This window comes from Trachurus trachurus (genome assembly GCF_905171665.1).
Source record: "Trachurus trachurus genome assembly, chromosome: 24".
Classification (NCBI taxonomy): domain Eukaryota; kingdom Metazoa; phylum Chordata; class Actinopteri; order Carangiformes; family Carangidae; genus Trachurus; species Trachurus trachurus.
Window position 1 is genome coordinate 26043282 of NC_139910.1, and position 26959 is coordinate 26070240.

Sequence of the window (26959 nt, forward strand, 5' to 3'; positions counted from 1 at the left end):
AGCCGTGCAGCTCTGTAGTCCTGTCAGACAGCTCTGTCGGTTCTTGGGTTACCTCCATGACCCGGGACTTTCTTGGCCGGCTGCTCGTGTTGGATGAACTACCAGGAAGAGTCTGAGTAGTTCTGTGTTTTCCTTTTCCTTTTTTCCAACTGTCTAATAAAGCTGAGTTCCTCCAAAATACTGATAGAAGCGGCTAGAGGCCTTTCCCTAGGTGGTCTCTACTGTGCAGTTTTATTTCTCTTGGTTTCATGATAGAATTTATCCTCTGACATCCATCTGGTGGATCTAATGTCAACACAGGAATTGTTTTATGGTCATAAGCATTGTGGTTTGACACACAGCACTGCCTTTAAACTTATAGACAATCCATTAAATCCATTTTAATTTCCGGTGTAAATCCACTAAATGTGAGAACAAAAAGGAAAAAAAAACTCAAGGTCACTGAACATTGAGGTGCTGTATACCAAATACAGGTGTTTTTACCCCCAAGCGCCTTAAAGCAAGAGGTCAGCACCACCTCATTCAAAGCTATAAACTTAATCCTATGCCTCCATTTAAAGGGCAAGAGAGGAGACTGAAGGATTTTGCCAGGTGAGACCAGAGAAATTGCACACTTGAACTGGTCATGGTAGCTATTAGTGACCCCACACCCAATTAGAATGCTTTGTACCCGTGTATCATTTACATTGATAGCTTGGTTGCAAATTTATGGTGTGTTCATTACAACTCGGAAGTTGGAAAAAACGAGCTCCGAGTTGTCAAAAATAAATTGTTTCCAATTGGAATTGGAAACTCGGGTGTCATTTCAGAGCTCCGACTTTCCAACTTGACGTCACGACAACATCAAAACATATCGGCCCTTGTCTTAAAAGGTTAGAATTTAAAAAAAAAAATGTTGAGGTTTGAATGCATATATTTTTTGTGTATTATTGCAGTATAGCTGTGATTGTTGTATTGTGTGAAATTGTGGTATCTCGTATATGTAACGGAAATAACGTTCAACGGTTATCTAGGGCTATAACGTTATATGTGCACTCATCTGTGGCGTCTCCTCTCCTCTTCATTTGCCTAAAACATTAAACATTATTTGCTGCTGCATATATTTTTCGTATGGATATCCATGTCAGAAACTGGAAATTTCCGACTTCCAAGTTGTTTTGAACGCAGCATACTGTAGAGCTGTTGTATTAGTGCTGCATTAGTAACATATGCTACAGTAGCAGCAGTTGTTATTGTTTGAAAATGGCAGAAGAAAACTGACTCGAGCTGCAAATTAAAGTGAAAGATGCTAATCTACATGACAACTGTGCTCACTGAAGCTTACAGGTGTTGTGCTACACATACAGGAAGCGTACGTCTTCATGTAAATAGAAAACGGTGTGTTTGTGAGGGCGAAGCAGCACTTCTCTCCCCACAGTCCTTCGGTTTTTCTATTTTATCTTTCTCACAAGACCTCAAACATGAACTTCCTTTCTCCCTCAGGAGTGATGGGAATTCAAATTAATTACAAAAGTCAGAGGAGCATGAAGACTGAGACCACCAGAAGACATGTGCATATGGTGTCTTAGATGTGTATGTGTGTGTGTGTGTGAGGGAGTGAATGTGTGAAACGGTGGGTTCTGCAAGTGTGGTCAAAGCGTACTTTGACTACTCAAGTGTACTTTCCAATTGTGTAACAAAAAAAAAAAAAGATCTGTAAGTGTGTGTGTGTGTGTGTGTCGTGGCCAGTTGGTGGCCTGTGCCAGGTGTGATTTCATTCTCCCAGCAGTCACGGGTCTGTGAGATCGCTTTAGACACACTTTTTACCACCCACTGGCAGACGCTAATGCACTCCTCCCCTCCAGACCAAGTGTGTGTTGTGTACGGGTTGGTGTCAGTGTACAGTATATCATCTATGTGTGTGTGTGTGTGAGTGTCTCATTGTCACCTTGTAACTGTGAGCAGTTACAATCTCTGTTCGATCTGCCCGTTGGTGGTTATGTCTGTTTGCTTTTATGGACAAAGATCCACGTGTTCTATGTGTATCAGCGTTGCAAAGTGTTTGTGCACATGTGTCTGTGTACGAGAGAGGAGGTGTGTGTGTGGGTGTGTGTGTGTGTGTGTGTGTGTGTGTGTGTGTGTGTGTGTGTGTGTGTGTGTGTGTGTGTCGGGGGGGTTGGCGGGAGGGCCCCGGGGCTTTTACGAGGTCAGCTTCCTGCAGAGTACAACAGTTAGAGGGAGATAATAATGGCCAGGTCAAGATTCAATTATTTGCCTGGGGATTAACCTTATGGGGTCTTTCAGGAAGGTCAGCGGGTGGTGAGGGGTTTTAGGCCTCTGAAACAGAAGCTACTTACAAAGCACTTTTTTATTATTGTTAAGTCCCCTGATCGTAAAGATCTGGAGGCTGCCACTGCAGGATGGAGCTTCAGGTCCATCAGATTTAGTGGACTTTAACTCAAAGAGGGTAAGTCCATTGAAACATAGGAACAAATAGAAAATGTATATAAAATAAAGTTTTGTTTTATTTTCGGCTTTCAAGAGCAACAAGATATCATATCTATGTTCTTATGTGGGGACACTTGGCCTGTGAATCAAGCAAAAGCTATTAGAAGAAGAGGACAAATTTAACCTTTAAAGTGACATTCAGATAAGACGAGAAAAGGAGCAACACTTTTTTGGCGATGTAACAATGCAACGAAAATAGCTAACTCCTCTGTATGGTTGCATTGTGGGAACGGTCTGGGTGACATCTGTTGTGTCACTGCAGCAGATGTTAGTTTAGTTTGAGAAGCTAAAGATAAAAAAAAAGGAGAGAGAAAGTGCTGGTTGAGTGCAGCTATTGCTGTTTCCACCGTGTCAGAAAACATGTTCTCAGCTTAGACATTGTGAAGCCTGTCAGTCATGTCAGCTCGCCACGACAGTGATTTGTGAGAGATAAAGCACCTGTGATGGGCAGAGAGTCTCTGCAGAGGGAGCAGAAGGGGAGGAGGGATTTAAGGAGCCTAAGTGAGGGACTGGTTGACAACAAACTGTGAGTAAAACCTGGAAACAACGTAGTGTTCTCTCTGACGGATGCTGTATTATTATAACAGTGAATTTAGCTTTTGTATATAGTAAAGTTAGATGTAAGATTAAAGAAATAATTTTGGCAACATTTTGGCAAATCGGCCCATTGCCATAATCCCTATAGTCATAGCAGTAGGTTTGTTACCTTTAATTGTCGGTGCAAGCTGTTTTTAGAACGGCGGAGCAGAGCCGTGAGCTGCTCAGAGCTACGCTATATGGAGGCTCATGGGCAGCTCACGGCTCTGCTCCGCCGTTCTAAAAGGACAAGACAGGAAGACTTTATTTACTTCACTTACAGGTCAGGTTTAACGACGAGGCAACGCACACGAGGGCAGAGCTGGAACTCTCTCTGGAGCGTCTGTATTATCGGTCCCCACCAAAACAAGGGCACGCGGAACCAACACATACTTTCTCTCTATCTTCAAAACATCTCAATACCTCATAATATAAGCACAAAATAAAACCAATGACATCATGTAATACTGTATAATAACAAATAATGCTAAGGGTAACAACATAAAATGTATGATTAAAATAATAAACACATAATAATCTACACGGTTACACTAGAATATTTATTTTTACTCAGCTTATGTGTGATGAAATGATTCCCACCATTGTATAGTAAGCATTGGATTTCGGGAAGTTGACATCACAGTAAGGCCATGAAACATTTTTAAAAAACACAGACAGAAAATGAGCTAACTGAACTCCTCAGTGACCTCTTTTATTTTGAAGTTCAGTGGAAACACCTCTGCACAGGAAGACAACAGTCATGTGTGCACAGCGAGGTGTGGGTTGAACCAGCCAAGAGCAGCTATGGTGTTGGTTTTTAAAGCGTGTTGCACCTTCTCAACAGTGCTGACACGCTCCTGGATCTCAGACATGGACCTGCTGAGTTGCAGTGTTATTGTTGAGCTCAGGATGGAGCTGGCTTGTGGTTGGATGGTCGCCTGTTCGATCCCTGGTGGGAGAAGGGGGAAGTTGCCCTTTGGCAAAGCATTATACTTTCTCCTGCTTCTTCTCTGGCTGGTCAAAGGTTACATACATGGACATGAACTATAACACAACATATAAATAATACAAATGCTGTAATTAAGCAGAAATACGCTTAAAGATAAGATGACTATACTGTGTATGTACTGAAACAGTACATCATGTTCACAGCACATACAGTCTTTCATACTTAAAGGTACATTGCATAGGAATTACTCCCATAGCGTTGCGGTTGTACATCGCAAGCAACTCAATCGTTTTTCATGCTGCATTCACGTGAAATTGGGCAGACGGACGACAGCCGCTGCACGTAACGGCATAAACAAGCCTCTATGTAAACAAGTGGTCCGTCAGCACGAGGCAAAACAATACACGTGACAATATGTTGTCATGGCGATGTGGTATTGTTTACCTGACCCACGTTTTACCGGCTTTCTCTGGACTTCTGTGACTAAAATGACATCTGGTTTGTTAGCGACGGCCGTCTGCCCGACTGCACCTGAATGCAGCATCAGTGTAACGCTCCATTCCTCCTCACTGCGTTACCGCGGTGACTTTTCACAGACGCCACCTCCACCTGAGCCGACAGCTCCGGTGTCTCCGCTGAGTTTCCGTGGTTTCCTACCGTCACGCTGCCACTGAACGTAAAAACATGGAGACACCACATGGCAGCCAGCACCGAGCTTACCTTCAGAGCCGGAAAACACTTCAGGGTGAGGACTGATTAATGTAAAACAGACTTTAAAGCGAAATAATTGATTTTTGTGAATAGATAACAGGAGAAGTTACACAATGTCCCTTTAACATTATTTTTACCCCGGTTAAAGACAGGGCAGCATTACAACCAAGAACACTGCTGTTATTAATATGTGTCTTCCCCCGACTGAGCCAGCAGGACCCACACACACACTCACTCACACACACACACACACACACACACATACGTATACGCACATACACTAGCAATCACACCCAGTATCCATCACAGTACAGCATTGCAAGATGAAAGATGAGACAGAAATGTGAACTTCACAAGAGAGGAACACTCATACCATCAGAGGCGGCCAATTGATGCAAGTGAATTAATCATCTGCAGCTCGCTATCCAAAATACTTATGTATGAGCTAATGGAAGAAGTCCTTCAGTACGAGGAGAGAAATGAATGTGTTGATGAGCAATGGCCCAGATATTTACAGGCCAAATCCAGGTCTGCAGGCTGTTCCACTACCTGCCTGTCAACTGCTCTGTTTTTTTTTCTTTCTGTCTATTTCTCTCTCCTTTTGTCTGTCCGTCTCTCTCTCTCTCTGCCTCTACCTCTCTTTGTCTCTTTCTCACTCCCTCATTGAAGCGTTTGCTGAGAGTATGGGAGATGAAAAGAAAACAAAATGGCTTTTGATCCAGCAGCCTTGTGTTAAGGCTCTGTCAGAGAGCATTACCCTGATAACCCAACCAAAAAAAAAAAAGTCAGCCACGGGGTATCAAAGCCAAATATCCAGACCTTTAATGCACAGACTATTAATGCACAGGCACAAAATATGGAAGAGCTGACTGAATAGGAATGCTGACAAAATAGACCCCTAGCTGCATCTCTGCCAAGTGCCTTTTTCATTTCATTTCATTCCCTCTCTTGGTCATTTTCCTGCCTCGTGTTTCTTGGAGCCAGCAGAACAAAGCCGTGTGAATTCATCCAACTGCATTTCCAGTTGCTATAAGGTTGCTCTGATCAAATGACTGCGAACTGCACGCAAAGCTGCGTTGTTGGGAGTTATATACTGTTTCATGTCAGACATACCCGCTGCGAGGGGAGAGCCATATTACCCTCCTGTTATGCAGAGAAGACAGGGAAATAACGCCGGGACCTTTGAAACTGCCAGGAAGATGAATTCACTTCACTCCTGTGAGAAACACGCCTTCCACATAACCTTGTTTAAGACTCCACGACATTTGAATTTCCTCTCCGAGCAGCCACCCTGATCTTTTTTTTATTTTTGTTTTTTATTTTATTTTGTAGGTCAGAAAACGAGAGGTCACCTTTGATTTAATTTTTGTTTGTCTCAAACAAGCACAGCATAAAGACTAACAGTATGTAAAAAGTTCAGCCCCCTCCTTACATTGTCATACTGTCATACATCTATAATTCCATACAATTTAAAAGATTAAAACATGTAACTTTAATATGAAATAGAGCCATGATTATAAACATACTAACTGAAAACCTTAAAAAGAATTGTAAACTTAGCTGTCCATTTCTTTATAGCTGACCAGGAGTGTTTGTTTGTACTAACCTTTAAATTGTTTTAAGTTAATGCACATTTTTATATCCTCATCTAGTCTATTCCCCATTTTTACACCACAAACAGAGATGCTCTTACTTTTCAGAGTAGAATGGATGGTAGGCTGTTTAAAGTTACAGTTCCCTCTTAAATCATGTGTGCTCTCTCCGAACATAAACATGATTTGGATGTTTTTTAGTAACAACCTATTCCAGGCTTTAAAGGGATAGTTCACCCTGCACTCATTATCTACTCACCCTCATGTGGACTAAGGGCTGGGAGAAGTTTCAGAGTCCTCCGTGGCTTCTCTGAGTTACAGGGGGTCTCGGCGTAGCAGTGCATGTCCATATAACGGTGATTTGCACCGGCGTCAGTGCAATTAGTGACGCCGGCGCAAATAGCGCGAGATTTGGACGGACCAGGAAGAGAAGCTTCCGCTTACAAATAAGCTTGAAATATAGACTTATTTAATTTTTTGGGGACAATTTCGCATTTTGGGGCTTGAATACAAGATGGACATTACATACGAGCAGCATGGAGGTATTTGGATGTTTTTTGGTGTGTCTTTTTGTTAAGAAGACAGTTGGTATCCATTTGCAACCGTTATATGGACATGCACTGCTACGCCGAGACCCCCTGTAACTCAGAGAAGCCACGGATAACTCTGACACTTCTCCTAGCCCTTAGTCGACATGACGGTGAGTAGATAATGAATTTCAATTTTGGGTGAACTATCCCTTTAAGTTAATGCACATTTTTATATCGTCATCTAGTCTATTCCACATTTTTACACCACAGAGATGCTCATACCTTTCAGAGTAGAATGGATGGTAGGCTGTTTAAAGTTACAGTTCCCTCTTAAATCATGTGTGCTCTCTCTGACCATAAACATGATTTGGATGTTTTTTGGTAACAACCTATTCCAGGCTTTAAACAAAATCTGACCCGTTTTGAATTTGACTATAGGTCCCCAAATTTTAAAATACCCGATTTTAAAAACAAAGGATTTGTATGAGCAAGGTACCCAGCATGATTAGGCTGTAAACAACCGACACATAGCACATAGTGTGTGTGACGCAAACACTGTAGGCTGAAGTGTTTTCTGAGAGGGTTTTCAGCATCAGTGCTTGAAAAGTTCCCTCAGCAGCAACTGTTTAGTGATGGTTGTGTTGGCTTCAGTGCCAATCCCCAGTCATTGTTATCACGCACAAAGGCTCGTTTATAGAGAGGAATGCAACATAAAAAGATAAATGGCCACAAATTATTTTTAACTACACTTTATCAGAGACCACACTGTGATGAAAGGCAGCCGTACTCGAATGAATGAGCTGAGGAGTTTTGCAGTGCAGCCAATAAGAGAGTGAAGAGTCAAGCAGCTTCAGAGGAATAGAAATGCCTGGGTGGATGGAGGACTTGGAGAGGCTCTGACTACATACAAAGGCACCAAGTGTGAGAGTGTGGCAAATAACACAGTGTACTGTTTTTTAATCCATCAGTCACATTTTTTAAGCAGGCATCCTTGCTTTTAGGGACCTGAAAAGCACAGTTGGAAATGCTGTTTCAAAAAGACACCAACAACTACTCTTACATTTCTTAGCCCAGTATCATAATGTTTGAGGGAGGGTTGAAAGAAGAGAGATGACGAAAAAAAAACTTTTCCACTTTGCCTCAAGATTATTAAAAAAAAATCTAATCTGAAAATCACCAAGCTTAAACAAAAATTACACGTCACTAGAAAAGATATTGCCCTGAATATCACTTATAGAGGGAAAAATATAATAATAATATAATATAAAAATGTAAATGATGAATTTATTTCAGCATGTTAAGAACTAAAAATCCTTTATTGCCTACTGAATATTGACAATGCTATGTATCCATAGGCTTTAGGATGGATATATAACATATGTCTGACATCCCATACGGTATTTGTCAATGTATGAAATGGTTTCCATTTCAAATAGGTTTCATGACTTCTTTGATTTATTGGATCTATGAAAACTCAGTATATGTACATTTTTCAACATGTGGTTGAAAAAAACCAGACATATAAAAGCAGCACCGTGCTGGTCGCTTCCACAGGTTTGACAACAAGCATCAGCATCGGTGCATCAGCTGTCGCTAATTAATGTTAATCCGGCTAAAACCTGATGACAGAACAAAATGCAACTCTGCTGTTGTCAGGTTGTGTGTGCTCTCTGCAAACTAGCATGTGTACTCAGCCAGAGGATGTTTGTGAAGGAGGGAGCTCCACTCTGTAACACTGCTGTACAAACACACGTGGTTTTAGGTCTAACAAACATCAGCTGACTGGAGGTTTCCAACTCACATCATATCAGTTTCAGCTAGGGATCACTTCAATTTATATCATGTTATTTCATTTCTTTATTTGTTCCAACCAAGGTAATATACTACTTTTTTTTTCTTTTTTTACAACTAAACATAATAATACACAATGATTCCCTATCATTGAATTATCATTATAGTTTGAATTAAGACCATCAGTAGAAAATCAACTAGCATGTGGAACATAAGGTACATGTATGCCAGTGGGAGATATTGTCATTTCAGTATAACAGACACATACTGTGTTCAAGGTACGTAACACCAATATTAACAAACTTGTATCAGGATCAGGGCCAAAACGAAACCATTTTCTGTCGCCGCGCTCAAGTTGAAATATGTTCAACTTAGAACACTGCAACGCTCGTAGATACCTACAATTTTTCCCACTTTGGCCAATCAAAATACAACCGGAAACGTGACTCAGTTTATATCATGCACCTGTAGCGGTTTTGGTACTCATCATTGCGTTGTGTAGTTTGACCTTCACCGTTGGCAATCTCGCTGTTTATTATTCACATGGACTGACCTGGCAGAGGAATCAACATTTACAGTCAGTCCAGTTCTTCTTCTCACACACACACACATACTGTACATGGCTGAAAAGTGTAAAATGAAAAGAAAGTGCAGGTTAGCTAACATGTGTAACCCTAGCCATTTTGTAAATAAAAATAAGAGAAAAACACTGTCAACTTTTTATGAAAAAGGACGTGATCGACCGCTCGGGAGCTATATGCTAAAGAAATACAACTTAAACCACCTCTTAGTATTGAAATTAAAGTAATTAATATGAAACAATGGCAGAGCTCGTAGCTTGGTACCAGGGAGACAGCGAGGTCTGACTGCTGCTACCCCCCGGGGTGCACCACCCTAATCCACAGGGGTGCTGCATTTAATTACCATAGGAAAAACAAGTTTTTGTGTTTTGTGTTGAGTTTTTATGGCAAGTGGAATCAAATTACCTTTTAACTCCGTTACACACCCACACTTTTGAAGGTAGGCCATGACGAAAGCTGCCGCTAATGCTATTGTGTATTTTCTTTACATCAACAAGGCAACACAGAAGTGTCAAAGGACTCGTTTTGTAACCCAGCAACAGCAGCATTCTGACGAGAGTGAGTGAGTGAGAGAGAGAGAGAGCGAGAGAGAGAGAGAGAGAGAGACCCCACAAGTAAGGTCGAAAAAAAGTGTGGTGGACATGGCCCCTGAACTGCAACTCAACTCCATGGACTGAATGATGATGAAGAGGAGGAAAGCAGGATAGGAATCAGCCTTTTGGTAACACAGTAAACCTAGTGTTTGTGTTTCAGGGGCTGCTAATGTTTAACTGTGTAGGACACAACCCTGTTCCAACCTCCTTGATTTTCTGCTGTGTCAGGTAAAATGTCGACACAATAAGTGTTACTACAGCAGGTGATCTAGCAGGAGGCTGCCTATGTAGATGCTTATCCCTCCATTTTACTGCTAAATAAAGTACAGCAGCATCGAGACAGTGTTTGGGGGCTGTGGGTTTAAACTTGTGGGCGGAATGAAATGTCAGCAGCCTTTATTAATTTGGTAAAATAATCAAATAAATCACCTCCCACATCATGATGTTGGACAGATCAATCATGCCTGTCAAACATGGCCAATTAAAGATTTAATCAAAACATCACTCACATGAATGATGATGTGGCACCGCACCAGCACTGGGGCCACTGGGAGGAAGTATTTGCATTTTCCTATAGCCACAGATAGTCAACAGTGATTGTCAATACCAAGCTGATATAGTAAATTCTTACTTTACCTTGCATATCACGAAACACATGCTTTACATTCTTAACCATGGAACAAATTTTCAAATATTAACTCTCTAAGGCATCAGTGGCCTTAATCTGTCCTTTATGTGCTGAGCTATTCTGCTGAGGCAACAGGCCATTAGAGGTGTATTAGTTTATTTTTTATTGAACCAATCTTGCCGGAAAACCTCACAAATTAGTAATTTTCTACCTTTTATTTTGTGTGTCCTTTCTTCCTGTTCAAATGGTGCGTGTCGCTGTCTGTGAATGTGAAGAAGACAAAACATATTGTTGCGTTAAGTTGGAACTGATTTACTTTTTCAGAGATGAAAGGCCTGAATAAGAAGCATCATCTAATAAAAATGAATTGAAGATCTGAAGAATGAGACACTCTCTGCCAAAGTGTGAAATAAAAAAAAAATATTCCATTATAAATAAAGATATTAAATCCAGTATTTAAAAAAAAAAAGTGTTTGTAATTTCTGCTAACTAACAGAATGTATTTTATGTGCAAGGGATTTGGATGAAAATAAATGGAAGGATGCAGAAACATAATTGGTTAGACCTTAAGGGTCATCAGTGTAAAAAATTAAATTAGCATTCAGTTTGACAGACACTCTGTGTGGGATTTGATAATAGTTTAAACTAATAATTCAAGAACATTGAGATGACTGAGCTGAAAACAACAGAAATAAACTATATTTAGAAGAAATGTTTTGCATCATATTCGCCCCATCACGTTTTAGTCTTTGTATTTTGACTACATGGGCCTACATTAGTTTGAGTTAGTGAAATTTAGTCATTTTACTTTTGTTTCTTATCTTGTGTCATCGCATTTGTGAAGTGACCAATGTTAAGTGTTTTGCTAGTTAAGCATAAAAGGCATCAGTGTACCGCCTTTATCAGGGCACTTACTTTTACTGGGACTTTAGATACATCTAAATGCAGTTCTCAACCCAATACTAATTGGCTAACATCACTAGCAGTGAAATAGCCTCATCTACTGGAATTATAAATGTTTATTTGTGTTCTTCTTTCGTTCTTTAATAGTGAATCAATGACAACAAAACAAAACATATGAAAGGGAAATTTAGCCAATTGGGCTTCATAGTGCGATTCAATGCGTTGTTAAGCTGCACTACTTCACTGTTCTGGTTCACTCTCGTAGTGTCATTTTTGGCTCCAAAAGAAAAAGCAATTTGGAGAGAAAAACTCTAAAAAGCCACTTTACACCAAGGACTCAGCACTAAGAAGAGGCCAAAGTTAGCAACTAGCAGGGGAACACAGTGGAGCAAATAGGAGCTTGACACTTTTTTCTCAAACTGATCGAGATCAAAAACAGAGTTTGAGGGTAAACATTGGACTTACATTTTCCACTTGGCCAGAAACACACATAAATGTGTCCAAGTACAGGATAGCAACGCTCTGTAACAGCTGGATGTGTAAATAAATAACAGTTTAGTTTAAAGCTAATGAGATGATGTCAATGTTCGAAACACTTTATTAACAGCACAAGAAGCAGAACCCTATACTATCCTAAAGAGGAGATATTTCTTTAGGGGTGATGGTCATAGTTTTTTGTTTTTTTTGTCAGTTTTAACCTCATTTTTGTCATTGAATTATGATCATTGTTCACTATAGGTTTGTTTGATGAATTTCAAGTGTATTCATGTGTATCAAAATACTCTATCTAGATGCTGTGTCACATAAAGTTTGCACATAGTAGGCTATATGTGAAAACAAGCTGCCCTGAGGCTTTAACCTTTACAGTCCTGTGCTTAAGTGGACTGGTAGCTAGTGTTTCATTGTCAGGGATCCTCTGTCATGCAGAATCTACAGCTGTCAGGGTTTGCAAATTCAGTAAATGTCAATCAGACCTCAATAGAATCTCCTACTGCGTCGGTTATTGGTGGTTTATAATTTTTTTTTCCAGAGGCAGACAGAGTTTGAATTTTCTCAGCGACTCCGAGGTCATGCTACGGGAAGTGTTGGAATAGCGTTTTGAGCTGGGATGTCATTACTGACTCTTTGCTGCTGTTCCCATTATAAAAGATCAAGTGAAACAGCGGCTGCTTTGCTGCCTCTGGAAAGCTGTGATAATAATTGTGTGTGTGGTTTCTGTGTGTGTGTGTACTGTAGGTGTGTGTGTGTGTGTGTGTGTGTGTGTGTGTGTGTGTGTGTGTGTGTGTGTGTGTGTGTGTGTGTGTGTGTGTGTGTGTGTGTGTGTGGTTGGGAGAACACCGCATGAGTCTGAGAAAGAGAGGAAAGAACTATAAAAGCAGAGTTTTACTACTTATGTCAGTAGTACAGTATCATTTCACCTAAATGCTGTTCTCCATAAAAGGAAAGAAATGTTTTCCAAGATAAGCAGAAGCAGCAAAATTTTGGACATACTATACCATCTACTGACAGATGCGTACCTATCAACCTATCCCAGATCATCTCAAGGTCAAAAAGGAGTTTTAAGTGTAAGGCAATACACCCCAACAAGCTGTTCCAGGGTCTGTTTAATATGGCGGTCATATCATGCTGAGTTGGCCTTTAAAAACCAACTGCCATTACTTTTTGAGAGTGAGTGATGAGAGACCACAGTCAAGAGCATATGTAATGGCAGAGTCAGCTGAAGTCAGTCTTTCCTGTTATTGCTTTATATACGATATTATATAAATTTCACATAAACAATCATTATCTCCACCCAGAAGGATTTCCCTGTTTCTGGAAACACATGTGAGCCCCTGAAGGATCAAATCTCACTACAGTGCAGTCTCCATGTGTACCCCACACTGGACTGAAATATTATCTAAATAAACAATAAGATAATAAATACATGCTCATTAGACTGCCTGTTTTCCATGTAGAGTACAGGCGGATTGAATTTGTATCTGTTAAATCCATTTTGAACACCATTCAAAACATGAATGTCAGTATGGTAAGTTGCTGTTCCCCACAAAAACCTCAGTTTGATCACATACTACAAAAAGTGTTTCCCGAGACATAACTTTTAAGAGGAGGAGATACGTATTTATAAATCAGTCAGTGCAAACATGCAGATAGAATAGTTTAACTTTAAAGTTCTCATATTGTAGTATCAAAACGCCCAGCGTTGTCAGCCTGTATTAAGAAACTGAGTGTTAAAACCATATGGTTAAAACAAGCCATAAACACCTCTGGAAATATGGGACATTTAAGAAATAGTTCAAAAAGTTTGGTGAAAAGTTTGGTGAATTATTGACATTCTTGCCAAGTTTTAGATGAGAAGTTGGATATTAGTCTGTCACCCATAAGTTAAATCTGAGACTGAACTTAGGTTTCCTTTAGTTAAAGCAGAAGTGAGTGGTCCGGTCGTTTTCGCTAATGCTGCGTTCCAGGCAGGCTTTTGAAATCGTAAATTACAGCTTCAAGTCACAACTTACGAATTTGTAGCGTTCCAGGCAACCCACTCGTGTTTTTCCGACCTGTTTTACCGGTGAAAGTCACTATAACGGCCACTCGTAACTTCCGACCGGTGAACTCGTACCAGATCGAACTGGTACGACTTCACGGTCGGAAAAATACGAGTTTCCTTGAACGCACCATAACAGTCCTCGTCCCTACGTCACCACATTCACGGCGTCCCTTGGCTGCACACACAGCCCTGCATGCCGTTCTCTCTCCTCATTGGATAAAAACTGTAGGATACGATAAATGTTTTCTCTTCGGCTCAGAGCAGAGCAGAGGGACTGACAGACCCGTGTTTCAGACCAAACACTCTATGTAAGTGATTGCTGTCGGAAGATATAACTATTTAAGACTTATATTAACACAAATATATCACTCACTTCTGCTTTAAATGTAGCATGAAGACTAGGAAACAGAAGAAAAAAAAAATAGTGAAAAAAACTGTTCAGCGATTAGCAGAACCTTATCTGTGCCGACACAATTATAAAAACTCAAAGAAGCCGCTGGACAATTCTTCACATAGCCACAAAAACTATAAAATTGTTGTTCTTGTTAGTTTTGTAAAAAAAAAAATAAAATAAAATAAAAAAGAGAGATGCTTGGTTTTGAACTTCTGACAGCTTCAACTTCTTTCAACTATTCAGGTTTGGATTCAATGTAATGCATCCATTACAGACATAAGACAGTAAATCAAACAATAAGAAGTAACATCAAGATGTTACAATAACCAATAAATACCAATAATAAAATAATTTTAAAGTTTTCTGTGTCTATACTTAAATGAGCTAAACCACTACTTTCAGTTCAGTTGTGTTTGGTGCAGGTTTAATCAAACACATCACATTATAAATGAGGTAAAGATCATACAATATGTAAATACTGTACTGTACATCGTGATGGAAAACATTCAATTTGAAAACCTCCAGTGTAAAGGATTCAGTTAGCAGGTTGTTGGCAGCAGGGCAGAGGCAGCTGGAGGTATCACAGGTTAATGTGAATGGTTTAATCCCAATTAAACCAGATCCTGGCCAGTATCCAACATCCAGGTTACCACATCCACATGTCCGTGTAAACCCTCCCACTGACTTTGTCTCAGCAGACGGTGAAGAGGAGGCCTGGCAGGGCTCCGTGTTGTTCTGTCTATGTACGCCAACACGCTGGATTTGAAATAAAACACCGACCAAGAGGTGAAATCGCCAACTTTCAATTAGAGGGTGTGCCTTGACTGAGGTCTTCACGCAGCTCAGAGACGACCGTTAGGTGACGGAGTTGGCAAGTCAAGAACGTTCTGCTGCTTTGACCCTTTAAACCTTTCCTTTAGTTGTCTGTGTGTTTGGATCAACTTTTCACCCAATAATTTCATGAGCAACCTCAAACACCTTTAAAGTCAAGTAAGTCAGTTCTTGAACCTCATGCACATTCCGTCAGTTCAAATCCAATGTGTGAGAGTACAGTCAAAACAACTCAGAAATAATAAAACACAATTGATGGTTGGTGACATCCAAGGGCGTATGGTTTTTGTTGCAGTTTCCCCTTTCACTCACTTTCATTTTTTTTTACACTCAGTAGTTATGGGTGACAATCCTTACAGAGGATTATCACCAGACTCTCCAGCTGCACTCAAATACACAACATGTTCTAGCATCTTTAACCCTCCTGTTGTCCTTCTGGGCCAGATTGACCCAATTTGTTCCCTTCCCCCATCCTTCCTTCTTTCCTTCCTTTCTCCCTTCCTTCTTTCCACAATCCTTTTTCCCTTCCTTCTTTCCTTCCTTCCCTTCGTCATTACTTCTTCTTTATTCCTCTGTTGATCCAATTGACCTGATCTGTGACCTCCCTCCATCTTTCTTTCCTTCCTTCTTTCCCTTCTTCCTTCCTTGAACAAATATGTTCCCTCTACTCTATCTTTCTTTCCTTCCTTTCCCCTCCTTCTTTCATCCCTTTCTCTTCTTCCTTCCTTGGACAAATCTGTTCCCTCCCTCCATCTTTATTTCCTTCCTTCTTTCCCTTCTTCCTTCATTCTTCTTCCTTCCTTGAACGTATCTGTTCCCTCCATCCATCTATCTTTCCTTTCCTTTTCCCTTCCTTCTTTCCTCCCATCTTTCCATTTGTCCTTCTTTCCTTCCTTCCTTCTATCCCTTCGCCCTTCCTGCCTTCCACCCTTCCTTCTATCCTTCCTACCTTCCTTGACCCAGGAGGGTTAACCACATTGTTTTGGTGTACCTGACAACAACTTCACTTGTTTGGTCGTCAGTTTCCAGCCGCAGTCACAATCTGTATGAGTTTTTTTTTTTTTTTTTTTTAGATATGTATGTTGCATTTTGTGCCCAGTACTTTTAGAAATTGTGTTTTAATCATTTGGAAACATTGTTTTTCTTTTCTGTTCCATGCCAGCAAAGCAACTTTGAATTTGAATATTGGACTGGAATATTGGACAGCTAACACGCTAGCCACAAGTAAATAAGCCAAACTGGTAAAACGTGGTTACAGCCAATACCCTAGGTGACATAATCTATTAATATTGCTGTAAATGTTGAAGAAACTGCATTATCTAAACAACACCGACTGCTCTCTTTTAGCTACAAGGATTATTAACAGATGAGACCATGCTGAGTAAAGCCTGAGCTTGGAATGGATTTTAGAAGAGAAATACGGGGAGTTTAAGCAGCTAATCCAGGCACTTTTCTGGTTTGTGCCTATAGCTTTCCCCAGCTTGTTAATTAACCTACACAAGCCTGTTTGCTAGTGTTGTGTTTCAGGGTAGTAAACAAGGTTCAGCAACCTGTTCCTTTCCTTCTCACTCATAAGCACCTGCCAGGAAGCTTTTCCTATTTATTCATTTGCCCAAGTTGCCGGGGAGATGATTAATCCTGCTAATTCTCCAGAAGTTGAAGTGTTTAGTTTGCAAATGCAGACTTCTCTCTCTGCTAGGATGGTTGCCAAGTGAAGGAATGGAAGGAGGGCTTGTGGGACGAAGAGATGAACCGGTGTCGTTAACCTTTAGATCTAATGTGTTCATATTTTTGCAATTTTTCTGAAATCTCAAAGGTCGCATTGTCAGCAGAACAGACTTTATGTCGTTGGTTTACAGACAGCTTCCCTCATGCTGTTGTCTCGCAGAGCCAGGAACCACACAACTCCTAATAAGAGATAATCCCTCCAATACTGTAAGCTGGTAGTATTAGCGTTTATGATGCTAAAGATAAGTTTTTTCACTGCATCTACTTGTGACTTCCAGCAATCAGCAGAGAAGAGGTGTTATCTTGTATCCACTTATTGTATGAGCAACTCAGCAGAAGAAAAAGGATTTACAGTTAGGAGAAAATGTTTTCAGACTTAGTGCTAGTAAATATTTTTGAACATACTTGTGAAACATGAACCAACTATTAAAATAAATAGATGAATAAAAAACAATTCATCTACATATTAGCAAGATCTTAATATAGAGTGTAATATCCAAGGTAAAATGTGTCACAACATACTGTACCATAAAAGCAGCATTGTGGAGCTCACATGCTCTGGCCTACAAATATAATTATCACATTCAACACAAATACGAGCAGACCACCTAAACAAATCATGACTCATGTCAGGATTGCCAAAATTGTATTATTTTTATTATGGCAGCCATTTGCCGTTCATGAATTTCTGATTACATTTATATTAGTAACCCATAATTTCCTCATGTTGCTGATGAGTTGTTCTAATATTAAACTGATTTAACAATTTAAGTATTGTTCAAACACTGATCCATAGAGATTCTGGGCAACTTTACCCATAAATGCTGGAAGCTACCATATGCTAGTAAGACACCAATGATTTACATGTAAACACTCATTGTAATGTGCATCCACACAGGCTACTGGCTGTTACAACTCAGCTCCAAAGCTCTAATTTCTTATACCCTGAACTAAAATGTGTCTTTCTGAGGATGAATGTGTATTTTATTGTTACATTGAAGTTACATCTTTACATCTTTAATTTCATATGCTAGAATAATTACAACATGTTACAGTTTGTCATCAAAGGAGTGTGATACCCAGGCAATTTAACTTTAACTCAACCAATTGCATTTAGTTATAAACTGCTGCCTAATTTAATTAACCCTGTAAGACCCAGGGCCCTAGTTTCGTCGACCAGGTGAAGTCTGTGATCAGCGCAGCTTCGCCACGTCAACGGGGTGTGGCTCAGGTCCATTTCGCAAGTCTGGTGGGCCGCGCAGTCAGACTTAGACCGGCGCAACCCCTCCCCTCGTCCCTCCCACCGGCGCAAACGGCGAAGAGGGAGGAGAGAGGGCGGGAGGGAGACAGAAGGAGGAGAGAAAGGCGTGGAGTGGGTTTGACACAGCCGAGTCAGATCTTCACCAATCAAAGGAGCTCCTCTCCTCACCTTTAACTGCGCGGAGGGCGATGCGCGCTGCAAGTTTGTCATTTTATACTTTGACATGGACGGAGGAGACAGCGACGCCAGAGGCCGAACCTCTCCCCGAAGGAAACAGCTGTTTCCCCGGAGGTCCGAGCTCAGAGTGACCAATAATGAGTTTACTAATATACTTAACCAGGATTGATCTGATACACTGAGAACCCCTACGCAATCTAAGAAACAACAACTAATAAACTAATAAAGAAACTCACATTTATTCAAACCCTGTGTATAAGATCAGAGGTGTAGGCTACACTAATCACAACATAAACACACACCATGTGGATGAAATCAGCAAGGACGCGCTCTCTCTCTCTCCCTCTCTCTCTCTCTCTCTGTCCTCCTCTCTCTCTCTCTCTCTCTCTCTGTCCGTCTCTTTTTTTCTCTTTTTTTTTTTTCTGTGATAGAGATGCTGAGTACTGTAGTAGGCTATATACTGACTATCTGATACCGAGGCTGTTGTGCTGGACTAAGAGAGATGATGATTTGTGTTTTGTTTTTCATTACGGCCGCGTGATGCGGTCGCACGTGCTTATGAATTAATAAGTAAATAAATAAATACAGCGATCATCACAAGGGCAGAGTGGTATCTCAACACGGCAGTGACATGCAGTCATCCACCCTCAGTCCTGCTTGGGACATCCACAGCTGCTTTTCAGTGCCAGTTCGTCCCTGCTGTGTTAATTCAGGTGGAGTTTCCATTACGCGCCGACAGCCTTTGATCTCTCCTTTGATCTGACGTAAGATGTGACGGGACAATCTATATAGATATAAATTCACGTGTTGATTCCGTTAGTTGCATTAAATAGTGGTTATTGTGGATATTTATTGCATTGAAATGTGTCTGGAACTGTGGAGATCTGCCTGTGAGGTCTTGGTGACGTGTGTGCACTGCAGGTCAGTCAGCCAAACTTCCACTGCACCTGCTGCGCTCCGCGCTGCGCTGAGACTAGACCTGGTTGGAGGTGGCGAGCTTTCAGCGCAACCTCGGCGGGACATTTTCGGACGAAACTTCCACTGCACCAAGCTGAATCTGTGACGCCTCCCCCTGCTGCGCCGCCACGCCTATCTCAGCGCAGCGCGATCTACAAATCTTCCAATCTGACTTTGCGCTCGGCTGCGCTGGTCGAAACTTGCATTAGACCGGCTGCGCTACCTTGCGCCACCTGCGCTGCGCCAGCAAACTAGGGCCCCCAGTGTTGCAGAATTACAACATTTTTGGTTATCCCCAAAAAACGTCTAATTTTTTATTATTTTTTTGGTTCAACCATATTAACATGATCATTGGGTCCTATAGTTTGTTCTCACATTGCGATTGGATCAAACATTTGTATATAAGGCCCGCCCTCAGGTCAAGAAGTCACACAACCTCCAATTTTTTGATCGAGCAACATCCCTTCGATTCACTGGACTGGATTCATCTAATTCAAGTAAGTAAAATGCTTTGAATATTTTTTTTTGTGTTTATTACAATGTCTAGAACATGAACATATATAGTTTTTGTGGAAAATATGCCCTACATTTTATTTAGAGCTTGTTTTATAATTGTTGCAATATTACAACGCTGGGTCAGAGTGGTAGCCAAAACAGCCTGTTTTTGAGAGGAACTTCAATTGAAATTTTCACAATATAACTGTAAACTACACATGATTTACACATTCTAGCCTTCAGTCTTATATTGGATTACATGTTTACACATTTTTATTGTATTAGAAACTAAAGAGCAAAGATATATTGCCATATTTAAACATTTTAATTTACTTAATTTCTAACCACCTTCAACACTCAGTATTTTCTCCTTATCACAGAATGCAGGACTTTCTTACAAAGAAATTCAGTTTGTGCATGTCTGCCCTTTGTCTTAGTCTCTATTGATAAGAAAATGTTCCTAGCAATTCATAGTCAAAGCAGGGATGCTCCTGGTGCATCTGTGGCATTGTCCTGGAACAGGTGTTAATGTTCATGGATGTAAGGTGTGGTTGTAAGATGGAGGCTACATGCATTTCCTTTTAGGATGATAATCACAGTCTCCAATAGGTCAATAGGTCAGTATTGTGTGACCAGTGAAATGTGTGAACAGGCTACTTCAGTGCAATTTGTAAACACTTCATAATGAAATCAGTCTCCCCACCAACCCATCTTTCCTGTTGGCCATCTAGAATCTAGTAAGCATGTGTGCTATTTGTATATACATTTGTTTCATTTTTATTTTTTCCATTTCAGAATGCCACCAGCAAGGCGAGGTACAGCATGCAGGATGTAATTGCCATCGTCCAAAACGGAGAGAGGACATGGGACATGTGGGCATGGATTTCGACGACACTGATGCAAGTGATGAAGAATCTGATAGCGATGCCTGTGTGGACAAAGAAAACCAAGAACCTACTGATTGCCCAGCCAATGTGGACATTGAGCCCCAATCAAACAAACACATCATGCCCCGTGACAGATATTGCTGGCAAAAAAAAAAGATTTTATCAGTCCCAATACTGATTTTTCTGGTCCAGCTCTCACTGATGATGTCAACTCCCTCCACACACCACTGCAACTACTTCCAAAAGTTTGTGTCAGAAGACATGGTTGAAGCTCTGGCAACAAATACGAATGAGTACAGCATTCAAAAAGGTATACTAATACCCAAAGCAAGTGTGATGCTGTGAGACTGGGGTGGATGTCTGCCTCTGTTTTTCAGAGGACAAGAACTGCTCCTGGGACTATCACTGTAAATAATATAAATAAATGTCAAAGTTCTTCTTGTTGGAATAAATGACTCTTCATAACAACATGACTGAGATTATTATTCATGTTATATACTGGTTTGGGAAAAGCAAAACCCTGCAACTGAATCCTTAGTTCTGTATTGCTGTTCAGACAATGAGTGGAAATACAGGAGATTCTGCTCCCCATTAAGCCCAACGTTGCAATATTACAACATTCCCGTAAAACCTTACTAAAACATAACATTTTTGAAAACACTCCATTTTCAGCCCCAAAGGCCTCCTACAACAACATCTGAATGGTTGAAAAAATTTTTTTTGGCATTTTTCTATATTTGGGTTTTACAGGGTTAAACTACTTTGCTGTGACACTTGTGAAGACATTAAATCTCAAACTTAAAAAAAAAAATGTATAAGAAAATTAAACTGAAAATGAGAACTAAATGAGAAAATGAGAACTAAATGAGTCACTCTTTCTGCCTTTGTTGAGTTTTTATTTATTTATTTTTTTTAAAGATTTTCTGAAATGTCAAACAAGTAACAAATATGATGTGTTCTTCATTTTGTAATCTTTTTATAACCACCTCAGATTTATCTTGTGACCCATGGGAGGTCTGATAGATAGACCGCTGTAGGTCATACAGCTCATTTAGATTGTACCGCTGTGGATCAGCAAGATTCGCAACATTCTTTGAAACCAGGCTCCACCATTCCCATGTAAAGGACTTTTTTTTTTACAAACTGAAACAGTGAACACACAGCTCATCAGAACCCACACAGCCATTACTGACACAAATGTATGAGCTCTGTTTTTATAAATATGCATTCATGCCAGCCGTTTTTCTCCGTGCGATAATCATGGCGTTGATGAGTTGGGAACGTGGTGGTAAAAAATAGGCTGTCACATGTCTCTGTCTGTCTCTGTGGGAACAGATCTGACTTGATGTGTCGGACTTTGTGCAGAAGCCTGCGCTGATGAAGGGCCTCGCACGGAGCAATGCAGAGGTAAATAGGCGAGACCAACGTAGGCCTGTCTGCCGATTGATTTTCAGAGGCGATCCTTGTATCATCCTTGGCTCTGATATCCTATCTGTCTCCGTGTGGGCCCCCAGATACCCATCTGAGATGAAAAACCCAGACACAGTGCCATGTAATAGTGCTTTGAACCCGGGGCACTGGGGCTTTTCAATCACACCCCAGATGGAATGAATGCCCTTGCTCACAGCGGAGAAGCGTCAGCGTTATTTATCCTCTCACCAACGTTTCATGCCTTTGGAACTGAAAAATAAATGGCTGTGTTTTTGTAGTATTTCTTTTAATATGAAATCACATCACGCTGTGTCAAGATGCATGTCTTTGAAGTGACGAGGTGGATTTTTTTTTCTCGCTCTCTCAAAGAAAATGTCTGAGGTTCACCTTCATGGCTGTCTTTGTAGTTTCAGATGAGACGTTCACAGTCATTGTTGAGGGAAAACAGATCATTCACTGCGGCGCAATTTGTGACAACTGAGAATATAGCAATGTTCCCTAAATGTCACTAAAGAGCTGGGTTTTTTTTTTTTTTTTTGTGCGGGCAAATCTCATTTCTTCACAGACGCTATGAAACCGCTTACATTAAGTTGAATACCAGACAGCTTGAATCAAAGTTTGAGTTGACGCCAACAAATTAAATTAACTTAGATTTAGCGCACATTCAAAGCCATGCAGCAAAATTACTTCTCGGTTATTCAGCTGAGGCCACTATAGAAAACGGAGTGCGGCAACAACAAAGTATTGAATCATGGAAAGAGGAAATCGTTAAAAAAAATCCCTCCTTGCAGTGAATATGGGTATGTGTCTCTTTATTGGCCTAGATTGCAGTGTAGTCAGGGCGTGACGGTTCAGCCCAACTCCCCACTGCAGCTTTGAAGTCGGGTCAGCAGTACTTGCCCCCGTGTTTGTCTGGATAGCATCAAAATATTGCTTCACCACCCGGTGTCTTAACTTTCAGAGACGTTTGGAATCGGAGAGCGCTGCACCCCCTGCCACCAGGCTAATACAGGGTTATGCGAACTGATTTTGTGGTAAATCTTTGAATTGGTAATGAGGTTGGGGGGAAGCATCATCTTTCTCTCCAAGAGAGTGAAGGAAAGAGGTGGAGAAGGAGGAAAGACGGGAGGTTCGGCAGCAGCGCTCTAGGTCACAGAGATGTAATGATGGGCTGGGATGAGCCGGGGTTTTGCCGGAGGATTACAGTCTGTCTTCATTGCAAGCACAGCTCTCCAAGGCCAATGTTTCAATCCCCACAGAGCAGATTTGCTCCCACTGCCAGTATGAAAATAGAGGGACAGCATGCGTACTAAAAAAAATATATAAGAGCTTTGTGTTTGTGTGTGTGTGTGTGTGTGTGTGCAGCAAAATCCACTGGCCAAAGAGAAAAAAGCAAACAATTAATGTACTATTTTCATCCCTGTGCTGGTACTTAAGTTATTGTATCAACCGTGACCTCCATTTATTTTATCAGCAAAATAAATGCAGCATTAACATGATAAAGACCCTGTGATTTAATCAAAGCGGAAATCATATTCATGTGTGTTGAGCTCTTTTCTTTCCTGTGGGTGTGCGTGTGTGTTTTTTTCCCCACAACACAAGAGCTTAAGTGTGTGCACAAATTGAAATGAAAATAATGAAATTATTGGAATTCATTATTTGAATTAAAGGGTCAGGTCAGCCAAATTACACAAAACATTTTTACCAACACAATCTAGGTGAATAGGATTTAATGTGGGGGTTGCCACTGTACTGAAAAAAACTGACTGATATTTGCAATGTGATGTTGGTTTATTTTATTTTCATTTAACCTTTATTTATCCAGGAAGGATCCATTGAGATTTAACAATCTCAGCCTTTTCCAAGGATGTTGGTCAGGAAGAGCAGCATTACAAAACAATCAATCAAAACAAGCGAGAACATACAAGAGCAAAGAAGCAAAAAAACAAAGATAATCGATACAATAAAAGTGACCCCAAAAGTGCAACACAATTTGAAAGCTAAGAGTCACAAGGTGCAACTGGTGACTAATAGTTCAGAGAGAGATTATTTAAAGACAGAGCATGATCTCATTTTCACTGTTTTGGCCTTGACTTCATTCAGTCAGCGATATCCTCTGCTCTGACCACAGTAAATGATCAGGGAAGTCAGTGTCTGAATAGTAGCCATCTCAGCTATTAACATGATTGGTACTACAGCTTTTTATTTGATTTTTGAGCCTTCATTTAAATATGTGAAATAATTGAACATTAAAACTATAATGACTTTCATTCTGAAAAGTATTCTTAACTCACTTTTAAGCTATTGATGTAATGATGAATAAACCAAATGATCATGACATTGAAACTTTTTGAGGAACAGCACATTTAAGATATTTTGAGTTATAGAGTGTAGAAAATAGCCTGCACAAGTGCTTTTCTAGACTTATCTACCACTCAAAGTGCTTTACAATACATGCCTCATTAACCTGTTCACACACACCCATTTGTCCTGTGCTTTCTTCTACACATTTTCACACACACGCACTTAATAGAACAGCCATCAGAGGTGGTTGAGGTTCAGTTTCTTCACCAAGGGCAATCAGACAACACATAGGCTGGAGGAGGAGCAGGGGATTGAACCACCGACCTTTTGATTAGCGAATGACCTGCTCTGCCTCCTGAGTCACTCAACCCAAACAACACAGTGCAAATGAGTTGCACTACAAACTACAAAAGCACGACCCAGTTGTACTAAACAGAAGCAACCATTTAAATAGGCCTTTAAAAGAAGTGACGGCTGCTGCTGCTTTGGACATTTTTAAACTCAGGTGAAACATTCCAAATTGATTATCCTATAACCAAGACAATATACTGTAGGCCTCATGTGAAAACCGCTTGTATGGAGAGTTTCATTCTGAAGTGGTTCAGATGTGACATGAACCAGTTTTCTCCTTTTCAGAGTTTTCTGCCAGATACAATGTAAAAGCAGGTGGTTCAGTCCTGATGAATGAGTCATGTACAAGTACTCTGCACATGTGAATGAATTCAGACCTTCATACAGTAGACCTTTTATATCAATATATTAATTGGATCTTTATGCAGGTTGTTGGTCATAATCAATTATCATCTTACATAATGCATATAACAGTGTTATCCTCAGTAAGCAAGCTGTAAGAATCTTCCATCCCCCTTGACCCTGACACACAGTCTGTCACGTTTTCCAGAAAGAAATACTTCATTTTACCTTTGGGTGCCTTTATTTATTTATTTATTTTAAGAAACATACTCACAAATACAGTGAAGCAACACGACAGATTAACATAGTTATTTTTAAGATCATGTTAGTTTTAATTAATTAATGGTCTCTTTTTTATGTTTCAGCACGGTCCCTCAGATCCACAGACCAACTGTCCCTTGAGGTCCCTAAGACCAGACTCATGTGGTTTCTCTGTTACTGGCTCCAAACTCTGGAACTCCCTGGCCCTTGATGTGAGACAAACCCCCAGCCTTAAAACACATGTTTATTCCTTGGCTTTTAACACAGTTAGAGACTTTGAAACACTCTTTCTAATTGAGTGGATTATATTGTAGTGGATTGGATTGAACGTTGGCAATATGCACCTCTAAGCAGAAGTTGCTTCAAACTATCTAGCTTAAATATCACACAGTAGATAAGCAAGATTTATCAAGCAAATGGATTAATATTAGTGTCTGTCTGTGCCATAGCATTTACTCTAATCCATGACAAAGCACAGAATTATACCGCATAGTATCACTGGCATTCTGGCATAGTAACACAGTACTGAAGATTTAAAGTGCAGTCATTGTTCCCTAATTTATTTTGTCATTTTGTTTACTTGAATTTTCTCCTCTGCTGACAAACCATACAAATGACTGGAGAAGGTCTCCAGTTGATACATATTGTGTAAAATGACACCTGAGATGCTGCTAACAGCTAACCTGCTAACTGTGACTTCCTGTTACAAGTTCAGTGTCACCCAAAAAGCATATCAAAACTGGAAGACGATAAAGAAAATAGAAAAATGTGAGGGCCAATTGTTTCTGGACAGAAAAGGTTTGTGTTCAGTCGACTGCATATTCTTTTCCAATATTGTTAGCACCACAAATTAAATTACACCCACCTCTGTTGTTGGGTTAGAGGCCTACGTGTAAACGATCTGCATGTCATACAAGTAATTTGGGTGAACTGACCCCTCTAACTAAGCCGAACGTGTTCTGCTGAACTAAACTGAAACCTGACATCCTCGGCTCTCTTGCACAGCAACAGGCTCCCTGTTTATTATTGTATGTGGGAAGTCTCAGAGGTGGGTGAACCTTTGACCAGCACATGCTCTCTGTGGGCTGCAGAGACAAGATGAAGAGGTTGTTAGCCGTCTCACAGCGATGGCACTCTTCCCTTTAAAAAATCTGGAAGCCATCACAGCTTCTTCATATCTCTCTCTGCCGAGATATGAAGTGAGCTCACATTATAAATATCTCCATTCTGTTTGATTGCTCTCCAAATAAGTCACACTGTTCAAACAAGCAGTGAGCACTGCTCCACTACCTCCCATTGTCTGGCTTTAAGCTATTGACGCTGCAGTTGACGATTTATTATAGGCACCTTTCCCAAGTGACCGATAAGCACTGTGATGGATGCATGATTTAACTGTGCCAAAATGGCTTTATCGCTCCGCTCCAAGCTACTATCTCAGCCGGGCTGATGAGCTGTGCTTATTCTCTCTCCCCTGACTTTCTGTCTTTCCCTCTCCCCTTTTTCTAATTCCTCAGATGGCAACCACTGCGAGTCTTATCCTCCAAAGAACCCATTTCACCAGGAACAAATGTATTCTATTATTTACTGATTTACTTATCGATGCACTTTGTGGCTTCTCCCACCCTTTTCCAGTTTATTTGCTTGTGTTTATGAGTGT

The 26959-nt window shown here is 40.5% G+C and overlaps 1 protein-coding gene across 1 annotated transcript in view; it reads left to right on the plus strand.

Annotated features, from left to right (window-relative positions):
- Window positions 1-1371: 1371 nt before the first annotated feature.
- Window positions 1372-26959, plus strand: part of pla2g7 (phospholipase A2, group VII (platelet-activating factor acetylhydrolase, plasma)) — a 391387-nt gene continuing 365799 nt past the window's right edge. Inside the window, exon 1 of the mRNA XM_084001177.1 lies at window positions 1372-1381. The gene's annotated coding sequence lies outside the window, so the exon portion shown is untranslated. The remainder of the gene's footprint in view (window positions 1382-26959) is intronic.